Source organism: Mauremys reevesii, linkage group 26, assembly GCF_016161935.1.
Source record: "Mauremys reevesii isolate NIE-2019 linkage group 26, ASM1616193v1, whole genome shotgun sequence".
NCBI classification, from domain to species: Eukaryota; Metazoa; Chordata; order Testudines; family Geoemydidae; genus Mauremys; species Mauremys reevesii.
This window is the reverse complement of record NC_052648.1, coordinates 2,786,685-2,807,208: the sequence shown is the minus strand read 5'-3', so window position 1 is coordinate 2,807,208 and position 20,524 is coordinate 2,786,685. Positions and strand designations below refer to the sequence as shown.

Here is a 20,524-nt window from a genome sequence, read left to right as displayed (position 1 = left end):
GAAGCGCCTGTGCCCCTCGAATATATGGATATGGAAATACGCATCCTGTAGGTCTAGGGCCACGTACCAATCCTCTGGGTCCAGGGAGGGAATAATAGAGGCCAGAGATACCATGCGGAACTTGGAGCGGACCATAAACCGGTTGAGATCCCGTAGGTCCAGGATGGGCCTGAGCCCCCCTTTTGCCTTTGGGATCAGGAAGTACCAGGAGTAGAAGCCTCTGCCTTGGAAGTCTACTGGTACTCTTTCCACCGCCCCCAGGTGGAGCAGACGCACCACCTCCTGCCCTAGGAGGCGGGCATACTCCGGGTCCCCGGGGCTCACTAGGGACGGTGGTAAGGTGGGGGCAAAGTGAACTGCAACATGTAGCCCTTGGAAATAGTGTTGAGGACCCATTGATCCGATGTTATACGGGACCACTCTATTCAGAAGGCAGACAATCGGTTGTAGAACACAAACTTTTTTTTAAATCGGGGGGAGGGGGGGGTGTCTCCCTGGTAACAGGCCTGGTACCCCTTGCAAATAGTCAAAATTGCCTCTTTTCCTGCCTCTTGCCCTTAGAGGGCCTGGGCTGTGGGGCAGAGCGGGACTGATGTTGAGACCAATGCCTCTGGTTTCTCGGACTCTTGGATGGGCTCGTATCTGCTCCGTGCAGGTGGAGCCGAAGTTTGCAGCCTGGGCTTGTCCTTAGCCGGCGGGATGTAGAGGCCCAAGGTTTGCAGGATGGTATAAGAATCCTTCATCCTGTGCAGAAGACATCCGTTTGGTCCGCAAACAATGCTTTCCCATCAAAGGGCAGGTCCTGCACGAGGGACTGGGCCAATGCCGACAGGAGGAGCCAAGACGCCCTGCGCATGGAAATGGCGGAAGCCTTTGGACGGGCTGCCGTATTGGCCGCGTCTGATGTCGCCTGGAGGGTTGTTTTTGCCGCTGCTGCCCCTTCCTTTACCAGAGCCTTGAAGTCCTTTTTGTCCCACTCGGGGAGGAGAGGTTCAAACTTTGGTAGGGACTCCCATAAGTTAAAGTAGGGCCTGATGATTGGCCACCCTGAGCGTGCGGGTCACTTCTGGGCATAGAACGGTGACAGGAGTCGCATGACATGAAGCCTGGGGCACGCCCCGAGCGCACTCTAACTACTTGAAAAAACAAACAAAAAAAAACCTACTAAAAGTAACTGTACCACTAAGGTCAACTAGAGAAGCTGCAGCAAGGCTGGAGCAAGATGTTCCGACTACCTTCACTGGAGGCAAGAAAGAACTGAGGGTTGGGGCAGCGCGTGGCTCCCCTTATAGTACAATTTAGAGGCGCCACTCCAGGGGCTGCAGCAGTGCTCCCCCAGTACGGGTACTGCTAAGGGAAAAACTTCCAACACTGGCACACGTGGCGAGCACACACACCTACTGTGGAATACACATGAGCGATCACTTGAAGAACAATTTCTTGTATATTATTTTTCCCTTAACGCAAGTGCCATCACTTCAGGCACACTTAAAGCCACAATGCAATACTGTTAGGGATCAAGGAAAAATAAGCCTGCAACTAAAATTCATGTGGCTTCCCATAACTAACCTGAGGACACAGCTCAGAAGTGGTTTGGTCTATGAAATCAGTGTTTTAACTTTCGATTTTCATGTACCAGAGGGAAGCAGTAGCGATGCTATAGTTAACACATGAGGAGACATTTCATTACAGCCCCTATTTTTCTTATTTTTACAAATTACTAAAAAGGGACTTACTTCAGCCCAGAAATCCCATGCTCTCTCAGCCCAAAGCTGAAGCTTTCTTTTTCTTTGAAAGTTGGTGGGAGTTTGTTTGGCTGATCCTGAATTATCAGCATGGAGGATGTGGAGAGAAGAGAGGATAGGTATTCTCATGCTTAAAAATTTTAAGTTCAGACACATACTTGTGCCACAATTTCTTTGTTTTGTTTTTAAGCTTGCCCTAGATTCAACCCCAATAAAGGCAAATGTTTTAATGTGACAGGAGAAATAGTTTCCTTCAGGAGCCATAACTGAATCTGAATTCCACATGTAACAATCACCCGTACCAATGTGTCAGTGGATATCTGAACATCATTTTAAGTAGGATGCAATGTGGTATTTTAAAGTAAAAACATAAAAAGCAGTATCTAGGTTCACTAAGAACTGGAGTAGCTGACTAATTCTTGCTGGACAGCATGAACTTCATTCTTTAATGAACATTCTCCAAGATGAATTTGGAATTTCAGGGATTCTCCTTCTAGCTAAAATGCTTTCTTAGACCATATATGATCTGTAGGAGTGATATGTCCTCCAGATTTATACAACATACCTCCTCTTCACCTTTCCTGGGGGGTGGGGGTGGGGGAAGGATGCGAGCATGTGCCTAAGATTCCTCCTCTTTCTAGTTTCCAACATAAGTATATGGTGGACTATCCATATAAAGTCAAACCACGAGTGGGGCAAAGTACCACACAGGCTGCAGAAGAGTATTCGATATACAGTAGAACCCCTATTTTACAAGCTAATTAGGGATCAAGTTCTTAAAACTCATCTCAGAATTACAGTAGATATAGTGCACTATATCGCTTTGTTCTTCAGAGAACAGCAAAGCAATTTCCAATGCATTAAAGGCAGCAGAATGAGCAAGGATGTTGACTTGTTCTTTATCAACATCACTTTTGTTAGGTGATTCTTTCCCCTCCCCTCCACCCCATTAGGAAAAATAGTTGATATAAAACTGGTCGTTTGTAAGACTGATGTTCATAAAACAGAGGTTCTGCAATTCATACATAGATTTCTCATCCCTCCTGTAGCTTGGACACCAATATGAAATTGCTGGAAGAGCATTTTGGATATTTGTAATGCAAATGAATATATCAAGCATTTTTAGGGCTCTTCTCCGCACACCCCCTCCAGTGTAAGGAGTGGATTAAAACAGAGAAGTAAACAACTAAATTGCTGAATTAAGTGGCAGCAGCATTCCCTGATTCATTTGTCTAGCCTTTGGTGGTGGTCCTTTTAGATAGAGAATGGCTTGAGATCTACTGATCATTTTGGATTAATACATGTTCATTTACCAAGTCTATACCATTAAATAAGAAATTTCCAGTCAATATTATTATTATTATTATTATTATTCCTTTCCCCCCCACCTTTATATCATGTTGAGATTTACAACGTCTTCTAAACTAAAGCCAGGAATTTGGGATAGCAGTACCCAAGTGAAAAACCAAATACAGAACCATATTTTATGCTGCAATTGAAGAGAAAAAAAGATTCTGGGGGGGGGGGGGGGGGAAAGAGAGAGAAAAAATAAGGTTAAAAATACAGGAAAAAAAAGATACTGTAAATGGAGATATCACCATCATTTCAGAGCCTATGTGCAGCACAGAACAGAACGAACCAGGCCCAGGAAAATAGGAAGCCAATCTTTGCATGCAAATGCACAGCAAGTATTTTATATATTACTGTTTTATACTTCTTTAACAAACTTGAGATGTACTGCCTGAGCCACCCATTGGGGCTGAGAGCTCTATTTCACTAAAGTTAATCAGCTGGCTATCGGTACTGAGGAGTGAGAAGACAAAAGCAGAACTGGTGCATCACAGGAGAGGGAAAAAAGTGAATGAGCTTAGATCCTCAACAGCTGTCTCATGAGAACAGCTGGTGAAATTTCAGCTATATACTGTTTCCACGGTACCAAAAATGCTACTGAACGAATTTGCTTAACTTCACTCATGCTTGCCAATAAAAATAATAAACAAGTTAGCTGTTAAAATAAGTTCTCTCAAGACTTGAAAACTGTATATATTTCTATCTCCTTGTGTACTAGGCTATCAGCTACTGGCAATTTTAAGAATACATGACATGTTCATAATATACCCACATGATTTATCTTCAATCATCACTGCATAGATTTTAGGGATCTCAGTACTGCATCAGATGTAGCATATTTTACATTTTTTTTCAAGACCTCATAAGCGAGAGGCCACCCATGAAGTTCTGTGAATTCCTGCAGCTGTAAGCACATCTGATTACTAGTCATTATTAGTCAAGAAAAAATTCAAGCCATACCACAGAATATTCTATAAAATGCCTCTGATAGCCATTACATAAACATCACCTTTTGTGTAGAGTCTAAACTTCAGCTTATCAAACTGTGAACAGAAAGAGATTCTCCAGTGCAAAGTTAAGACAGTCAGTCTGGCAAAGCAGATGCTACAATGTTTCAAATGAGAACAAGGTGCAAGTATTGTTCTGCTATTAACGTACAGGCCGTCTATAGAAGAGTTTTAGGGATGCCTTTAAAAACAAAAAACCTAAACTGTATGCTAAGGGTAAGACAAGTTGTGTAGAATTTGCTGACAGCCAAAAAAAGAGACAGAATGATTTCCCCCTGGATTTACGTGCCCTATTCCTAATTCCGGCGGGGGGGGGGGGGGGGGATTAACAGAAAAAGGAAGCAGGCAGGTCAAGCAATGTTTGAGTGCATCTCCCTAAGTGAAGATGTTCAAAGAACACTGTAGTCTGTTTACTAAAAGTACCATGTCAGACTCAAAGCCTGGAAGCCGTCTAGGCTTTCCATGGAGTGCAACTTGTGTAACCAAGAGCTTTGATGCTTTATCAGAAAGAGGGCCCATGGTCCCCCAATTCACACCCCCGCCTACCAGGGGAAAACAACAATGCACTGTTCCAATTTAATTCTAGACTCATTAAATCACTACTATTGTTTTTCTAATTGCCAGTGAAAAAAGGAACTTCAGAGAAATCTGCCAGTTTATTTTTATTTTTTTTAAAGTGTGCCACAATAAAAAAAATCCAAAGGCCAAGATGCTGCCCCTACAATGCCCCCGTCCAATTTTTATTTATTGTTAAGAAACCTTTAAAAAAAAAAAAAAAAAAAAGGGAGTGAGTTAAGATTTTTTTTTAAGAAATCAAATTCTTAACTCACACCTGTTTGATTTCTTTAATAAAAAAATCTAGGCAATCTAGGACTAGAACACACTGGTCACCTTACGCCTTAGACAGTAGATGGCTGCAGTCTGGTAACTCAAGATCTTTTCCTTAGTGTATCAACTCAGTAATAAGAAAAGTAGCAACCAAAGGGAAGCTGATTAGTCCTGTGGCATGAAAATGACCAACAACAAAAATTTTAAAATGTTTTAAGTTTTTCTGGTATTGTTACTGAAGCAAAAGAACTAATCAGCAGGCCACATGCTGGTTAAAACAAATCTTTAAAACTGAGACTTGTTTTTAATTAAAAACAAAAAATAAAATCCAAGCCTAGCTTCTGAGATGCAGGTTTCTGACTGTGAGGCACTACAGCTCACAAAGGGTTAAGCCCTGCCATTTTGGTGCCATTCACTGATATGTCCATTAAGGGTGTTACATAACAAAATGGCAGACCTTAACCCTTTGTGTCCCATACTTTCACCATGCCTGAGTCAGAAATGAACACAGCAGTCTGTTCAGGGAATCAACACCTTTTGGATTATGATTTTTTATAGGTTTCAGGGGAAAATAAGTGAGCTTGTTTAGGCTCATTAAAGACCTATGATTAAAAGCAACAGAAAACTTGCTTAGGAAGTTGCCAAGCACACTTTATACAAAAAATGCCAAGACACCGCAAGAAAAAAAAAAAAAAAAAAAGTCACCATCACTTTGCTAGCAAAGAAAAAATAAATGTGCAAGCAGAGCATTTATGATCTACCATTAGATTTCAACCATCGCAGATAATGTTATGGTGACACCAGTCCAACAAATTAGCTAGAGACAGACACACTGCTCTGGGTTTAAGGTTTTTTAGGGAAGAATTCAGTCCTAGGCTTTGCTACAGTAAACTCACTACTAATATTCTTGTGTTTTTTTGGAGCACACATCTATGGTAATCCATTCATTCTATACCTTGTTTTTCTATATTGTCAAAGCTAGCTTTATTTCCGTTGTAATGACTAAGCAACATGATGTGGACTTAATATAAACATTGTGTTCACAATGCAACAGCTCACAATTCTTTTTTAAAAAATAGGTTATGAAGTAATTCAGTTGTCAAATTTAAACTTGACAAAAAATTACTCTAGAACATTTTTATTAAGATACCTTATGTATTTCTTCTCAAATCAAGCTCAGAGCTTCAAACTTCTATACATGAATGGTAAAGGACTTCTGTAGCTGAAAGCCCATGGAGTGACAATACCACCTCCTGTGGTGCAAATTATTATACTGGCATGACCCCATTTAAGCCAAATCTGTTTAAACTTGTCTATAAAAAACGAATTAAAGAAAAACTGCAGTATTAGGTAAGATCATGACAAACTTCTAGGAAAACATCAAAATATGTTAAGTTCACACTTCCTCTGTTCATTGATCAGTCTCTCTAATAAGGAGCATTAGGACCTTCCATTTTCTTTAGCGAGAGATTAATATGCTCAGCATCCCAACAGAGACTCTCAGTGCTTTGGAGATCTGGGTTCATCGCACATGAAAATAATTTAAAATGTTATGAGTAAAGTTAGTATTTATTTGTTGCTGTGACTCTAACATGAAGTCAGCTTATCTAGCTATCTCTGCAATTCACACTGAAATGAAGACGACAAGGGAGACATTCCCATTTTTTTATGCACACAAGCTGCCTGAATTTGAGCAGAGTATTATCGCAGAAGGACTTGGGCTGGAGGTACCATTTTTTAGGATTCATAATTAAGCCATTATTATATGATCATTTATGTACCTAGTGAGTTCAGCACTGTCCAGGACATAAAATGCAAAAAGATAGAAAGGCAGGGCACACAGACCCAGAGAAAGTTGCTCACCCTAGAAGGGATTCTCCACTTGTTCCACCCTCCCTTTTTTTATTATTAATAAAATGAAAGTGTTGCCTCCATAGTTTTGTCCTGAGACCCATGGCTTTGTGTAAAATAATTATATGTATTTCTAGAAGGCACGTAGTAGCACTACTTATCCTGGGATCAATTTGACTCCTTTTCCCCCAAATAATCTAGAGATCAGGCTAAAAGACTGGTGGGTGTGAAAGCTGCTGAAACCTCAAAAGTCTGGGTTGCTGCATTATAAGAGATTTCAAACACAGAAGGGCAGGTATGAAGCACAGCCCAAATTGTTACTTGATCATAGTCTACAAGTACCTGGGGAACTGAAATTTGACAAGAGGACTCTTCAGGCTAGCAGACAGGTGTCAGAAGAATCAATGGCTGGAAGTTGAAACTAGACAAAGTCACACTAGAAAGAACGTGTACATTTTTAAACACCGAGGATAATAAATCATTGGAATATCTTACCAAGTTTTGTTGTTGCTCCATCTCTTAATTTTAAGATCAAGACTGGACTTTTTCTTAAAAAAGACACGCTCTAGTTCACGCACAGCTAGTGAACCTGAAGCAGGAATTAATACAGAGAAGTCCTATAGCCTGTATTATGCAGGCAAACTAGACAGTCACAATGGCCCCTTCTGGCCTTACAAGCTGTTGGTCTCCCTTTAATTGTGCAGAAACACGCTTTTCAAATGTTCTGTAGGGTGCTACATCACCATGAGAACTCTAGGACTGAAACATTCACATGACCTTATGGTAAAGAATACCGAGGGGTGCCAGCAGAAACAGTTAACTGTGGCCTATTTCACATGTAGTTTTTCACCAAGATTCCAGTTTCTTAGTAGCTTAAATGTTACATATTGGGGAGATTTTTCACTATTTCATTTAACTTTTTGGTCTCACGAAAGGAGATAACTTGCCCCCCCAAAAAAAGTCTCCACTGCCTCCACCTGCCCCCCAAACACCACCACCACCTATTTCTGTTTCTCAGGATTCTTTTCATAGTGTCACACTGTCCAGATTTGGGAACATATGAGAAAGAGAATGGGAGTCATACCATCAGATTAGTAGTGCCTCACGTTTGTCAGCTTGTTTGTAACATGTTGCTTTTAAAATTTAGTGCAAAGTTAATTTTTAAAATGCTTGGAAAAAGTGAGGATTACCTTTATGTAACAGATGCCAGCATCTGGGATTTGTTTTGTTAACTGGGAACAGAACCCTTCATAATGCACCTGCAGTCAGGTTTATGGGAAAAAAACACTGCAATTTGTTTCATCACGATGACAGTGAGAGAATCATAGCAAGGTCAGTCTGGAAGGGACCTCAAGAGGTCATCTAGTCCGTCCCCCAGGCAGGATGAACATGCGTCCAGTTCTGGAGCCCAGAATGCACTGGCAGAGCTGAGATAAGAACTCAGGAGTTCCATTACCATTCATACACACTTTCCTTTAAACCACACAGGTTACTCGGATCAAGATTCAGGGGGAAGTGGCATTTGTGCTTACTGTCCTGCTTCTCATGCTCTCAGGGACTGAAAATATAGTGCAGCTGCTGTATTTTGCTCAACTGGGAAGAAGTAGTAAGGATAACTCACTGAAATGTCTTTTGGCCTCAGTTTACCCATTTGTAAATTAGGGATATTCATCTACTTCACGTGTTTTGATTAACTGGAGAGGAAAGATGTTATTACAGCACTGGAGTGGGAATTCAAGGGAGTTGGATGCACTGACTTCCTGTGTCACACTGGGCAAGTCATTTAACTTCTCTATGCCTCAGTTCCCCTTTTTTTAAATAGGGAAAATTGACTTTTTTCCAGCCTCCCATATATGTTAGAGTTTGCAAAATGCTACCTAGCATAATAGACCATAGCACTACAGAGCAACTCCTACCTGTCAGAGAAGTTCATGGGTTCCAAAGAGAATCTTGTCCACTTCTCCTGGCTGAGCAATATGCCTGCAGTGAAGGTCCTGGGGAGGAAGAAAGGATATTTTAGTACACTTTGAGCTGGACTACAGAGGCGTTTGATGAAACGTCACTGGCAACAGAAAATGAACTTAACTACACAGTTTGTTCCCATCCTCCCAATGAAAGAATTGTTTTCAAGCCATAATTTATTTTATTTCTGTAACCTGGTAGCATCAACCACTACCAACTTGTAAACAAAAAGGATACATCTGAGGAGAGAGAAAAGAAAAGATAAAATGCAATAAGTGTGTTTTCTAAACGTAGAGTTCTAACTGCTCTGATTGGGAAGTCTTGAGTTCCCCTCTTACAACTAACAGCAGGCAGTGAAAGTCATTGATGAAGGGGACAGAGCTTATTAAACTCAGCTACTTGAATCCAAGGATTAAACAAGAGGGTAGTAAAAATACCCTAGACTTTTCTACACTACAGCTTCCACAAGTAGAGAATTACAGGTCCAATTTTTGCCAGTGTAGCCACAGCCTTTGTATTATGCTCAGATTAAAATGACATAATTCTTAGAAGTATTTAGAAGCTACTGTGTTTCTCACTCTGCGTCACAAAAATCCCAGCACCACATTAGGTTAATATTCCAGGGTGTAGCCCAATGCTCTTAACAATAAGTGGTTCGATCCAAACACCTGTTAGAGTTGGAAACAATGTGCCAGTTTCTGATCAACAGCTTCGCTTGAGGTGGACAAGACTACGCCAGCACATCAAGTCACACCAACAATGACTAGCACAGTAGGAGCTTGCTATGAAGAAGTCCTGAGGCTTTGTCACTACCCACCTTCACCCCCTCACCCCACTCCACTTTGGCCAAAGAAAGTGAAAGACCATGTGGGGGATGGGTATTAGAAGACATTTTTTGTAAAAAAAACCTAAGTCCCTGTTCTTAAGACAGTGCCTATGACGCTATCCTACACCAGCATGCTGGATTTAGGACAGGGACACCACTGACAAACAGGGGAAAACAGCTTTATTTCAGGAAGGTTTCAAGCTGCTTTCACTTGTTATTGTACCCAGTGAGTGAGTGGACTTCTTTTAGGAGCAGAGACAACCTAGCCAGATGCGTGTAACAAGGCAACACTTGTCCAGGGCGGTATCGTTTAGTTGGGCTGTGACATGAACATGGCTGCTAATGGCAGAAGAGCCACTAGATTTAAAGGATTTCTCAAGGACAAACAAAAACACAAGAGCCTTTGTGCTTAGCCAGATGACCAAAATCTTGAGCTGTGTAACACAAAAAAGCAGCCTAGAGAACAGGATTTCTCTAATCTCACCCTCTCTTTTTACCCAATTCAAAGAGTAAGAGCAGAATTTGGTAATGTAATATTGAATAGCTCACCTGACTACGCATCCAGAAGTTTCTACACTATTGCAGTCAGGATCTTAGATTGTTAATGCTTGGATAAATGTTATCTCTGAATGCTGTTCTGCCAGTTCAAAAGTTAATTACAACGTACTTGAGAGGCTATAGAGTCATCTATTTGGTGGCAACTTCCCATGCTAACACTTAAAAACAAAAAAAGTGAAATGCAAAGATTTAAAGTGACTTGGGAAGAACAGCTACAAAATGGCAGATGCAGACCACCGCCCCACAGTGCAGATCAAACAGGTTATCTACGTGACTGGTCACATCTGAGATTATAACCACAGTTTACAGTGGGAGTTTCCGTAGTGTCACATACTGAGCAAAGCGGGGTGGGGGTGGGTAACTTCTTATAGAAGCTTCCTCATATAGGAGAAGATAGACGTGCTAGCTCACGCTCTTTAGACTGGCTCATGTTTCCAGAGCAGTTCAAGGGTTCTACTCAAGAAAGAAGAGGATGCATTGATTTAAGGATAATTGCAGTCAGTCATAAATGAGATGACAGACTTGGGGCGGGGAGGAGGAGAAATGGGGAGAAGACCCTTTAATTTTACTGTTCCTTAGAAAGGCATCTCACAACTTTGTTTTACTTTGGATAATTATTTTTAATTAAATATTTTGCACCAATACTTTAAAATTAATGCCGACATACGGAAATATATCCTCACCTGAAAAGAGCAAGTCTTGCAACTTAAGGGCTACATGGATTCAGAAGTATGTCCAAAGAGGTTTATGATAGTACAGCTTCATTTATTTATTTTTAAATAAAGAAAGAGTTCTCTCATCCTTTACACGCTGCATTACAAAATGCTTTAAAGAGAAAAGGAAGGTTTAAAGCACTTAGTAGGCTGATTCCTATTTACACAATCCACTGAACAGTTTAAAAAAAAAAAGCAAACTTTGCCATACTATTGGAGTGGCAGCCACTTAAACTGCATAATCTATTAAACCTCACCGCCACCTAATAATTTTTCATGCAGTACACATGGTAAACTAAAAAAAAAAAACACAAAAAAAAAGTAAAAAGATGTAACTACAGATTTAGCTGGGAGTATAACAGAGTAGCATACATATTGTCAGACTGGTATCAGTTCCAAATGTTAAGCAGATCAGTACTTGACTGTAGGCGGAGCACAACTAATACACATTGAGCACCAAAACTCCTCCTTGGAAGCTTGGCTTACAATTTCTGCTAAGCCACCAAGAATTCTGAGTCATTTCCCTCTTAAAAAGATCCAGAACCATTGTATTCTGTCCAGGAAGCCAGGGTAAATGCTGACTGCTCAACTGATGCTAGTGTTTCTCTTTGGATGAAAGAAAAAAAATAGATGGTATGAAAGCAGCACACCTTTTCTGCATATCCCCCTGCACACTTAAATTGGGTTCTATTAGTTTAGTGACCAAACAAGCTACATCACCAAGGGTCAGTGTGCTCAGAGACCCACAAAACTGGGTCTGGTAATTAGGGTTTTCTTTTTTCTTTTTGTATTTTAAGATGATTACGCTGAGTCTAATGTAGGCTGCAACAGTTCAAAGAAACAGTTATGGAAGCACCATTAAATGACAAAGTCCCCTGCCCAAGACTATATGAACAGTTATTTATTAGTTTCTGGGCCCTGATTAAACAAAAAGGGCAGGCCTTACTAAGTATAGCCCATCCTATTAGTCCAATGCTTTTCTAATTAGTGGTCAATTGAAAATCATTGCCATTGCTACTTCAGTGCTTTTATAAGGTTTCAGTAATGCTGTATAGACTAAACTAAAGGGAAGCCAGCTGCCTTTGAAGTATTGCATGCTGCATCCCAAACATCTGGCTTAGAAAGGAATAAATATTTCTTTTGCAATCAAAGACTAGAAATAGTAATACACAATACAGCAATGTAAACAAGGAAAGAGCTACTGGACAGACTTGAAGTACTGTAACTGCTCATTTATTTATTTATTTTTTTAAAAAGTAACCACAAGTTGTTGCAGTGCAACAGAAATTCATTATTCTACCCCCAATCAAAGCCTCCTGGGCCAAATTCAGCAACAAATACTCTATGAAATGCCACTGAAGTCAGATGGGTTGCAGAGGAGAATATATCCCTTAACTAGACCCACAGTTCGTTGATCAATGCTGCCTCAGTTTTGGTATTAAATCCATTCACCTTTCATCAGAGTACAAAACACTATGTCTCTATTAAAGAACTACATTAAGTCATGTATCTTCAAAGTCTTTACTGAAAGGTACAAGCATGGTTAACTTGAGTCTCTCCCCCCCCCCCCACCAGCAACAGATTTGTCAGAGATCTTAGTGTGAGGGTACGTCTACACAGTGGAGACTATCCTGGAATAGCTATGTTACCATAGCTATGCCAGGACAATCCCACAGCACAGATGTAGTTTACACCAAATGGGGGGTGGGAGGAAATCAAACCCAACCCCAAAAACTCATTTCATCGGTACAGGACTACCAACCTCCTGAACAGCAGCAGTTAGACTGATGGGAACATTCTTCCATTGACATTACTGACCTAACCCCCCTGTAGATGCAGTTTAATTAACTACATTGGTCAGGGCTGTGGATTCTTCATTGCCCTGACCAACAGAGCTATGTCAACCTAATTTTTAAGCATAGACCAGCCCTAAAAATGTGTTGCTCAAAGTGATAATTGCACTAGGTGTTAAGCAAACAAGTTCCAAGTGCAAAAAAGGTAGAAGCACTTCTTCCCTTATACAAACTGAACTTGAAAACTAGATTTCTGATTCATATCAGGTTTTTGAACCTCTAGCAGTCATCTTCCATCTTGATGAATTTTGGCACTGGACTCCCATACTGGTTGAGACTCATGACGCTGCCAGTTTCTTGCTGAGCTAGTGGTTTAAGTGCTTTGCTGCTGCCTGATGTACATAATATATGGAACATAGTGCACTTCTAGGGCTGACCCAGACAGTCTGCCAGTGTTTCCATTGAAATGTTGAGGGTATGTTGGTACTGAAGTTTCAGGAAGGCAACATGCTCTAGTGGTCAGATCTAATCCTGTCTCACGCAAGCTCCTTCTGTATTTGGATGAAATCAGTAAGCCGGTCTATGGCTTCACCCTCTCAGCGGGAACGATACCTGCCTCAAATGAGGTATGGGGAATATATTAGTTAAGGACTCTAAAGTTGTAAAATTGTATTTAAGTAGCATTACTCAAACAATGTTACTTTGGAGGCCAGCAGAGAAGTAGTTAACCAGAAGCCCACTTCACTGTTTAAATGAAAAACTAGTAACCTTTAGTACTACTTCAGCTAGCAAAGGAACATTTTAAAGCAGCATGGAAGTTAGTTTATAGTTTGATAAATGGATTGCACACCACCCTTTTTTTTTTTTTAAATAAACACCCCAAAAAAACCACAACGAAGCAAAAAAGTGATCACCCTGCCCAATCTGTGAAATGCTATAACACACTGTTACTGGCTCCCACAATTTCTTCAGAGTTTAGGTTTTAGGATTTTTTTTTTAAATGAGAAAAAATTACATTTCTAGCCCTCACTGCAGTGAAATCAACCCTGTAACTTAACTGATGTAGTCCCATCCCATGCTTATAGACTGAAAAAAAGAAGAAAAAACCCAGCTCTTAAAAGGTATAAATAAATTGTATTCATTTATCTTAATGGGAGAGCAACTCTGAAGCCTAGTAATAATGTAAAACAGCAACAGAGAGTTTGTTAGATTATTTTAGCTGAAACACCCAGCTACTCTAGGATTGTTTTCAGAACTTTACTATCACTTGTCTTCCACATCTCTTCAGAGTGTCTTACTCTTGATCAAAACTGCTGACAGCAGGAATAGCTGATACTGTGCTTTAAATCTGAAATCTACCATATCAACTCAAATATGTAAATTTTAATGAGGAGTAAGTTTACAAGGAATTGCGCTGAATTAAAAAATAAATATTTCTAGGTCTCATTGATTCTAAATGACAGACTGAAAATATTTTGATTTCCAATAGGTGACAGAACTGAAGCTCTATCTAGGGATTTATCAAGAGGAGGAGGAGGAGGAGGAGGATGCAGGTACAGAAAAGGATGGTTGTCCAACAGCATTAGAGTAGTGCATTGGGATTTTTAACATTTTGGACTTCAAATTGTATTGAAAATTGTTAAAATTGGGTAATCAAAACCAAATGTGAAACATCTCAAGGAGGTGATCATGTAGTTCATAGGATTAGACTACAGCAGTTTATTTTATATACATATGGCCACCCCCATACTCTCCCCTGCCCAAAAAAAAAAAGATTAGTCTATCTTTCAAACTGGAATTCCAGTGGGAGCACTTTGGAGAGAGATTACAGTTACTGTGCATGCATTAGGGTAATATAAAAGGATCACCATGGTAGTTTATGTAAATTGAACCAGTGTGTTTCATTTTGGGCAAATGAAGTATCTTTTTTTGCCTTTCCACCCAAAAACTGAATAAAAATAGATTTAAGTCAGATTTTGATTTCCTATTAAAAATTATCAGAAAAAAAAGGGATATTTACAGGAATTCCTATGAAGAGTTTCCATCCCCTATAGAACACATCTTGCAATGCAGTTTCACATGCTCTTTATAGTCCTGAGGTAATTTGATTGTGACAGGCCAGGTGTGAACAATGGCACAAATCCTAGAGAGGGTGAAGTTAAACAGTCATTTTCAGTGCCACTAGTCCTTTTACTGTACTATGTAGTTAATATCAATGTCTGTGTAGGTAGAATTGTGTATGATGTTGCACACACAAAGGAGGTGGGGTGGAGATGAAAGGGAGAGAAACATTTTTTGGATCTTACAAAAAAACGAGCATGAGTTTTTTTTGTTTAAGGGCCCAACTGGGACCCCTTTGTCCTAGGGACTTTACAACACACAGTAGGAAAAAGCCCACGTCTCAGAGCATAGGGAGGGAGGAAACTGCATCATGAGAGGCCGAAGCCATGTTCCCATTCCCCCATGACAGCGTTTTGGTCCCATGAGGCATTGCAAGCCCTTCACAAAACACCCTGCAGCTAGTTGCGTTGTGGGACAGCTACCCATGGTGCACTGCTCTGTGCATCAATGCAAGCACTCCACCAACACAGTGAGCGTTATGTAGACACGCATGACCAACTTAATTACTGTGGTGGCTGGATGTCAACTTTGTAGTGTAGACAGGCCCTGAGTGTCTGGACACAAAATCTCTTACATGCTACTCTCAGTTTCGAATTCACTACTAGAAAAGTGCCTCACTCTGCTCTTACAGGCACTGTTCACTTTCATATATACTAAAAGAGCTACAATAAAATAAATTAGTAACATTAAAATTTGCTTCTAAAGAATTTTGCAATATAAAAAAAATCATTCCTAACTATTACTCCAGAGTCCATACACTAGTGATATTATATACAATCCACACATGATACTTCTCCCTCTCCCATGAGTATCAGCAGAGTTTGAACTCTTAGCCTTCAGATCCACATCACAAGCTTCTTTCCTTTCAGCTACAGATATAGTTAGATTGGGGGGGGGGGGGGGGAAGAGAAGAGGAGAGAAAACGAGAAAGATACTCTCACCCTCTGTGTAGGCTAGACCTGCACATACAGGGACAACACACTTTGCTAGTAGGTTATGCAACTGTTTAGGAAACAGCGGCAGAATGTTGGATGCAGAAAGGTAACGTATTAGTAACAGTTCTTTGAGAGTACCACCTCTGCATATTTACACTTTTGGAACTGGCATAAGTTCAATGCCAGAGGATGCCAAACCCAGAAGTGGGACCACAGGAGGCCCTCAAATGAGAGTCCTGGCTTTTATTCCTGGCTGTAGGAACAGAATGGTCTAGTGGTTACAGACAGCAGAACTAGGATATAGTAACACCCTATCTGGGTCCTCTGTGTGGACTGAACCCAAGACCTCTAGATGTAAAAAAGTATGAGATTACTGCTTGAGCCAAAAAATCAAAAAGTCTATTAACACGGAGGGAGAAAGAGTCAGAAACCTCTGTGCAGACTAATAAAAAGGTGACAGTCACACTGCATGGGTTACACAAATATTTGACATTCTTTCTGAAAGGGAGCATGGCAAAAAGGAGGAGATTTGGGGCTGTTATATTAGAGACCCAGGGTCTATTCCCAGCTCTGCTGGAAGCAACTTTGTGTATGTGCTGAGTAATGACATCTGCAACATTAGCGAATGATAGTTACCTCCCCTAACGTAACAGTGAGGCTTTGGATAAGGGCTGTGATTGGCACAGAAAATATTAACAACAATCAATGCAAGGGCAGGGGATTAGAACTCTTGGCCTCCTGGCTTGCAGCCCAGTGCACTTTGTCCCCAAGTTACAAGGTACTGTGTCTCATGAGAATCTCTCTTGCTTTGCGTCCTCAAATCCTGTTACTGGAGGAGCTTATTGAGCTGCTGCAAGAGTTCCTGCATCAGGGGCCACAGGCACATTGCTCACGATCTGTTTGAGAGAACTAGAGACAGAGATAGCATTTTTGTTGTTTGTTACGTGCTTTAAAAAAAAACACCAAAAACAAACAAAACAAAAAACACATGATCCACACTCTGACATGCCAAGAATCAAGTTCAGCCCTTCTTTCCCCAAAACCCTACTACTCATGCTCCAGGGCATGGCAAGAAGGAAGAATGAAAAACTCAGATGCTCTAGACTCCCCAAAAGATCTAGGGTGAACCCTTCTGATATCACTAGTATAAACTGGATTTCTAGACCCTGACTGCTAAATCAAGATATTCCCAAATCACTAAGTGCTAATGTATCTTCCAATACCAAATACATTGTCCAAAACATGGCAATTTTAATAAAATCTAGTCTGTGTGAGTAAAATAGTAAAGAAGTCAAACAAAAAAATTAAAAATGAAGATATGGGAGAGGCAAAGAGAAAGTTTCAATAAATAGGGCTTAAAAGAAGGGAAAAAAATTAACTAACTCAGATTTCTCAGAAAGTTCATTACTCAAAAAAAGTCTGGCTCTGGTTACAAAAAGCCAGGGATGCCCAAGGCTTGCTGCACCAGTCAGCAATTTACAAAGCCAAAGTGTACAGAGCAAATGCAACAAAGAGGTCACAGATATTACATGGAAAATGCAACACTGGCTAACCCCAGACAGAGACCTAACTCAGCACAAAATGGAGTGCATTTCTTTGCAGGTTGATTCAGAAGATCAGGCAGGCTCAAAATACCCAGATCACGATTTGGTTGACTACTCATGAATAGAAACACCCTTGATTGTCTTGGGTTGCGTCGCTATGGACTCCAACAGAAACACAAGCATGCTGTCTGCTTTTCACTCCAGATGTAAGTTGTTTCATGAAATGGGGAAAGAAGAGGGCAGCTTCCCAGGCAATCCTGAGAACAAGTTAGTCCCCCAAACCGAAGCAGTCCATGAGAAGCTTCTATTGCCATCCCAGACACTGATACTTCACAAAATTCAGAATATGACGTATTAGGTCATTCATCCCCTTGTCAAGATAGCAAAGATGGCATTTTAGGCAGAGGTAGTCCCATGACGACTCACTACCTTTGGACAGATCAGTTTTGTTTGAACTAAATTTAAAATCAGTTCTCAAACAAGTTAACTGTAAAGCTATATTCATCCTGCACAGTTTGGGGCGGGAGGGGATGACTTCTCTCCTCCCAGAGGGTACCCAGATGTATGATAGAGGGTTTCACCAAAAAGCATTATGTAGTGTACAAATAAATGTAACTGCAACAACATCTTACCCTCAGTGCTTAGTTTTACAATTGCTATTTTAAAATAACAGTCAAGGATAAAGTCAAAGTAATCTTCTCAATCCTTTGTCATCTAGCATAAAAAGCCTAACAAAAAACAAAACAACCCCCACCCTCTGTCAAAAAAAGGGACTAAACTACAGAACAAGATGGAAGAAGATGCACAGCCTCTTCAGAAAGGCCAGGTCCAAGTCCAAAAATTCTACACAGCTGTTTCACCTTTGTCTACCCAGATGTAGCTTCATAGAGGATGCATTGGTAAGACTGAATCATTAACTCACAACAGGTCTTAGCAAGAAGGCGCCTCATGAAAAACAAAATAGTTGTGTCTTTTTGTTAAGGAAAAAAAAAAAAAGACACCAGCTAATAAGCAGACAAAAAAGCAGTTGATTAAAAAAATTGCAGTGCATTTCGTTAAATACAAAAACTACAGCAGACAGAACTAAAAGCCAGATTATACTTATTTACATTGCAGGAAGCAGTATAGTCTCAACTTGATTGTCCGGGGTACAGAACAATCATACTGACTTTGATCCTGCACTGAGCTCCATTGAAATCAATGCCACTCATGCATACCTACCTGTGTGAAGCTCCTTGCAGGATCAGGACCTTTGTGACTAAAATACTAACAATGCTACCAGACAGATTTATTTTTACTTGTATATAACTGACCCTGTCAGCTACTCTCTCCACTAGGTTGTTGTGTTGACGAAGTGTGTTAGTGAAGGCATAATTAATAAACCTAGTGAGGCAAGTCATCTACAATAGCTGTATAAACACATTTTTCAAGAACTGGAATAACTATTTTCAGGAACATACATTTTATTTTTGAAGGAGGGTACCTAACATTTACATACACACAAAATAGCTAACTTGACATCACAAAAAACAAGCCTGCAGCAATAATTTATTTTTTTCCATTCATATTTAATATATCACTTACTTATAGAACCTCCACAGATTTAAAGTGATTAAAGAGACTTAAAGTGCAGGCTCCAGAGAATGACAACATCCAAAACAAGAAAATAAGCAGGTGGTAGATAGGACATTCCAACATGGCTGGCTGTAACTCTTAAATCAGTAAGTGAAACATCTTGGTCTTTCATTGGTCTCTACAGAATCCTCAGAGAATGTATTCCATCATTCTCTCTGGTGTCTCCTGCTGTGATAGAAACTTGAACCCAGCCTGCCATTGCTCTATAGCCATTTATTGCTTATTGAATGCCAAAGCCTTTAACTAGCAGTCAGATACCAGATAAATCACGGTTCTTGCCACCCTCCTCCATTTAGTGTCAGCAACTGCTTGATTCCTCCTGAAAATTGGGTTTCCACATCCCCAGCTCCACTGCTGGTTACTTGAAATGTGGAAAGAAGATTTCTGGAGTTGAGCATAACACTTTACAGCAGAGAGAGAGAGGAAAAATACTTTTAATCACATACACTTAAGTAAGTCTAGTTGAGACAACTTAGTCTTAAAATTACAGAGGGGAGAGGAAGAGAAGAGAAGGATAAATCAGTCAGGACTGATTTAATGGAGGGAGTCTAAACAAGAGCTTGAGGGCCACACCTATTTGCACAAAATGAAGTTGACTGCAGCCACCATCATTAATTCCAGAATGTGATGCCCCATCTTGATTCAGATTACCTTCCAAAATCATGATAGAGCACCACACACTGAACTTGTGGTCTCCACAGGCCAGGCTTCTATATTATATTAGTAGATCTCTGTAGAGATAATGAGGGCTGTGGGTCACATCTGGCCCATAGACTGCAATTTATCTTGGAGGGGGGAGGGGGACATCTTGTTGCCAACAATTGGGAATTTTATCTTTTGAGGGAGTCTAAATGACCGTGAAAAATTTGTGAGCATCTTTTGACAGAGAAGACAGAAGGTAAAGAGATTCACACAATAAAGACAACAGAACTTACAGGTTGTGGTAACTTTTTTCCTAGAGGTGATGTTTGCTAAATACATTAATGGGAAATGAATATAGGCAATACAAAGGGATAATCTAACACCACAGTAATTCAGTGAACTGAACACATCTGATCATTTATCAGTAGTTTGTGGCAGTCTGTATCAACCATGAAACAGAATTTGAGGTTCAACCAACTGATTAGATTTCTTTCTGCAAGAGATGACTCTAAAGCCCCATCTACACTAGACTAATCATTACTGGAAAAAAAGAAGTTCTTTAGCTGTTAGGCTTCATCTATACTGGCAGTTTAGGATCTATAATTCTCCACCAGTTGTAGGGGCTGTGGTGCAGTCAAAGGATGCATGCACTTTTACCTTCAAGGGAATAGAGAAATAATATTTTATACCGTTTGAAATACACGATTTCAAGCTTTCAGATGGTCACTGGTTCCTTGAGCCAGCAATGTTATTTTGACACTTGTATAGAACTTGATATAGCAAGACACACACACCATCCAACCAATGCCATCTTTTCTCACTGCTAAAGATCAGTGCAGATTGTACTCCAACTTTCCATCATCTTATTTCTGTAAACCACTTTAATTCCATAGGATCCCAACACATCACAAAATGTGGTTTTACAGTAAGCAGTTTACCCAAACACAAAAAAAGCAACCATTTCTGGGGTGGCAGACAGCAACCAGATAGGACATAATTCCAAGAACATTTGTG

The 20,524-nt window shown here is 40.3% G+C and overlaps 1 protein-coding gene across 12 annotated transcripts in view; it reads right to left on the bottom strand.

Moving 5' to 3' along the window:
- GATAD2A (GATA zinc finger domain containing 2A) overlaps positions 1-20,524 on the bottom strand; it is a 113,814-nt gene that overhangs the window by 52,524 nt on the left and 40,766 nt on the right. For all 12 annotated transcript variants that reach the window (XM_039515515.1, XM_039515520.1, XM_039515522.1 and 9 more), the window contains one exon: positions 8,698-8,775. The gene's annotated coding sequence lies outside the window, so the exon portion shown is untranslated. The remainder of the gene's footprint in view (positions 1-8,697; positions 8,776-20,524) is intronic.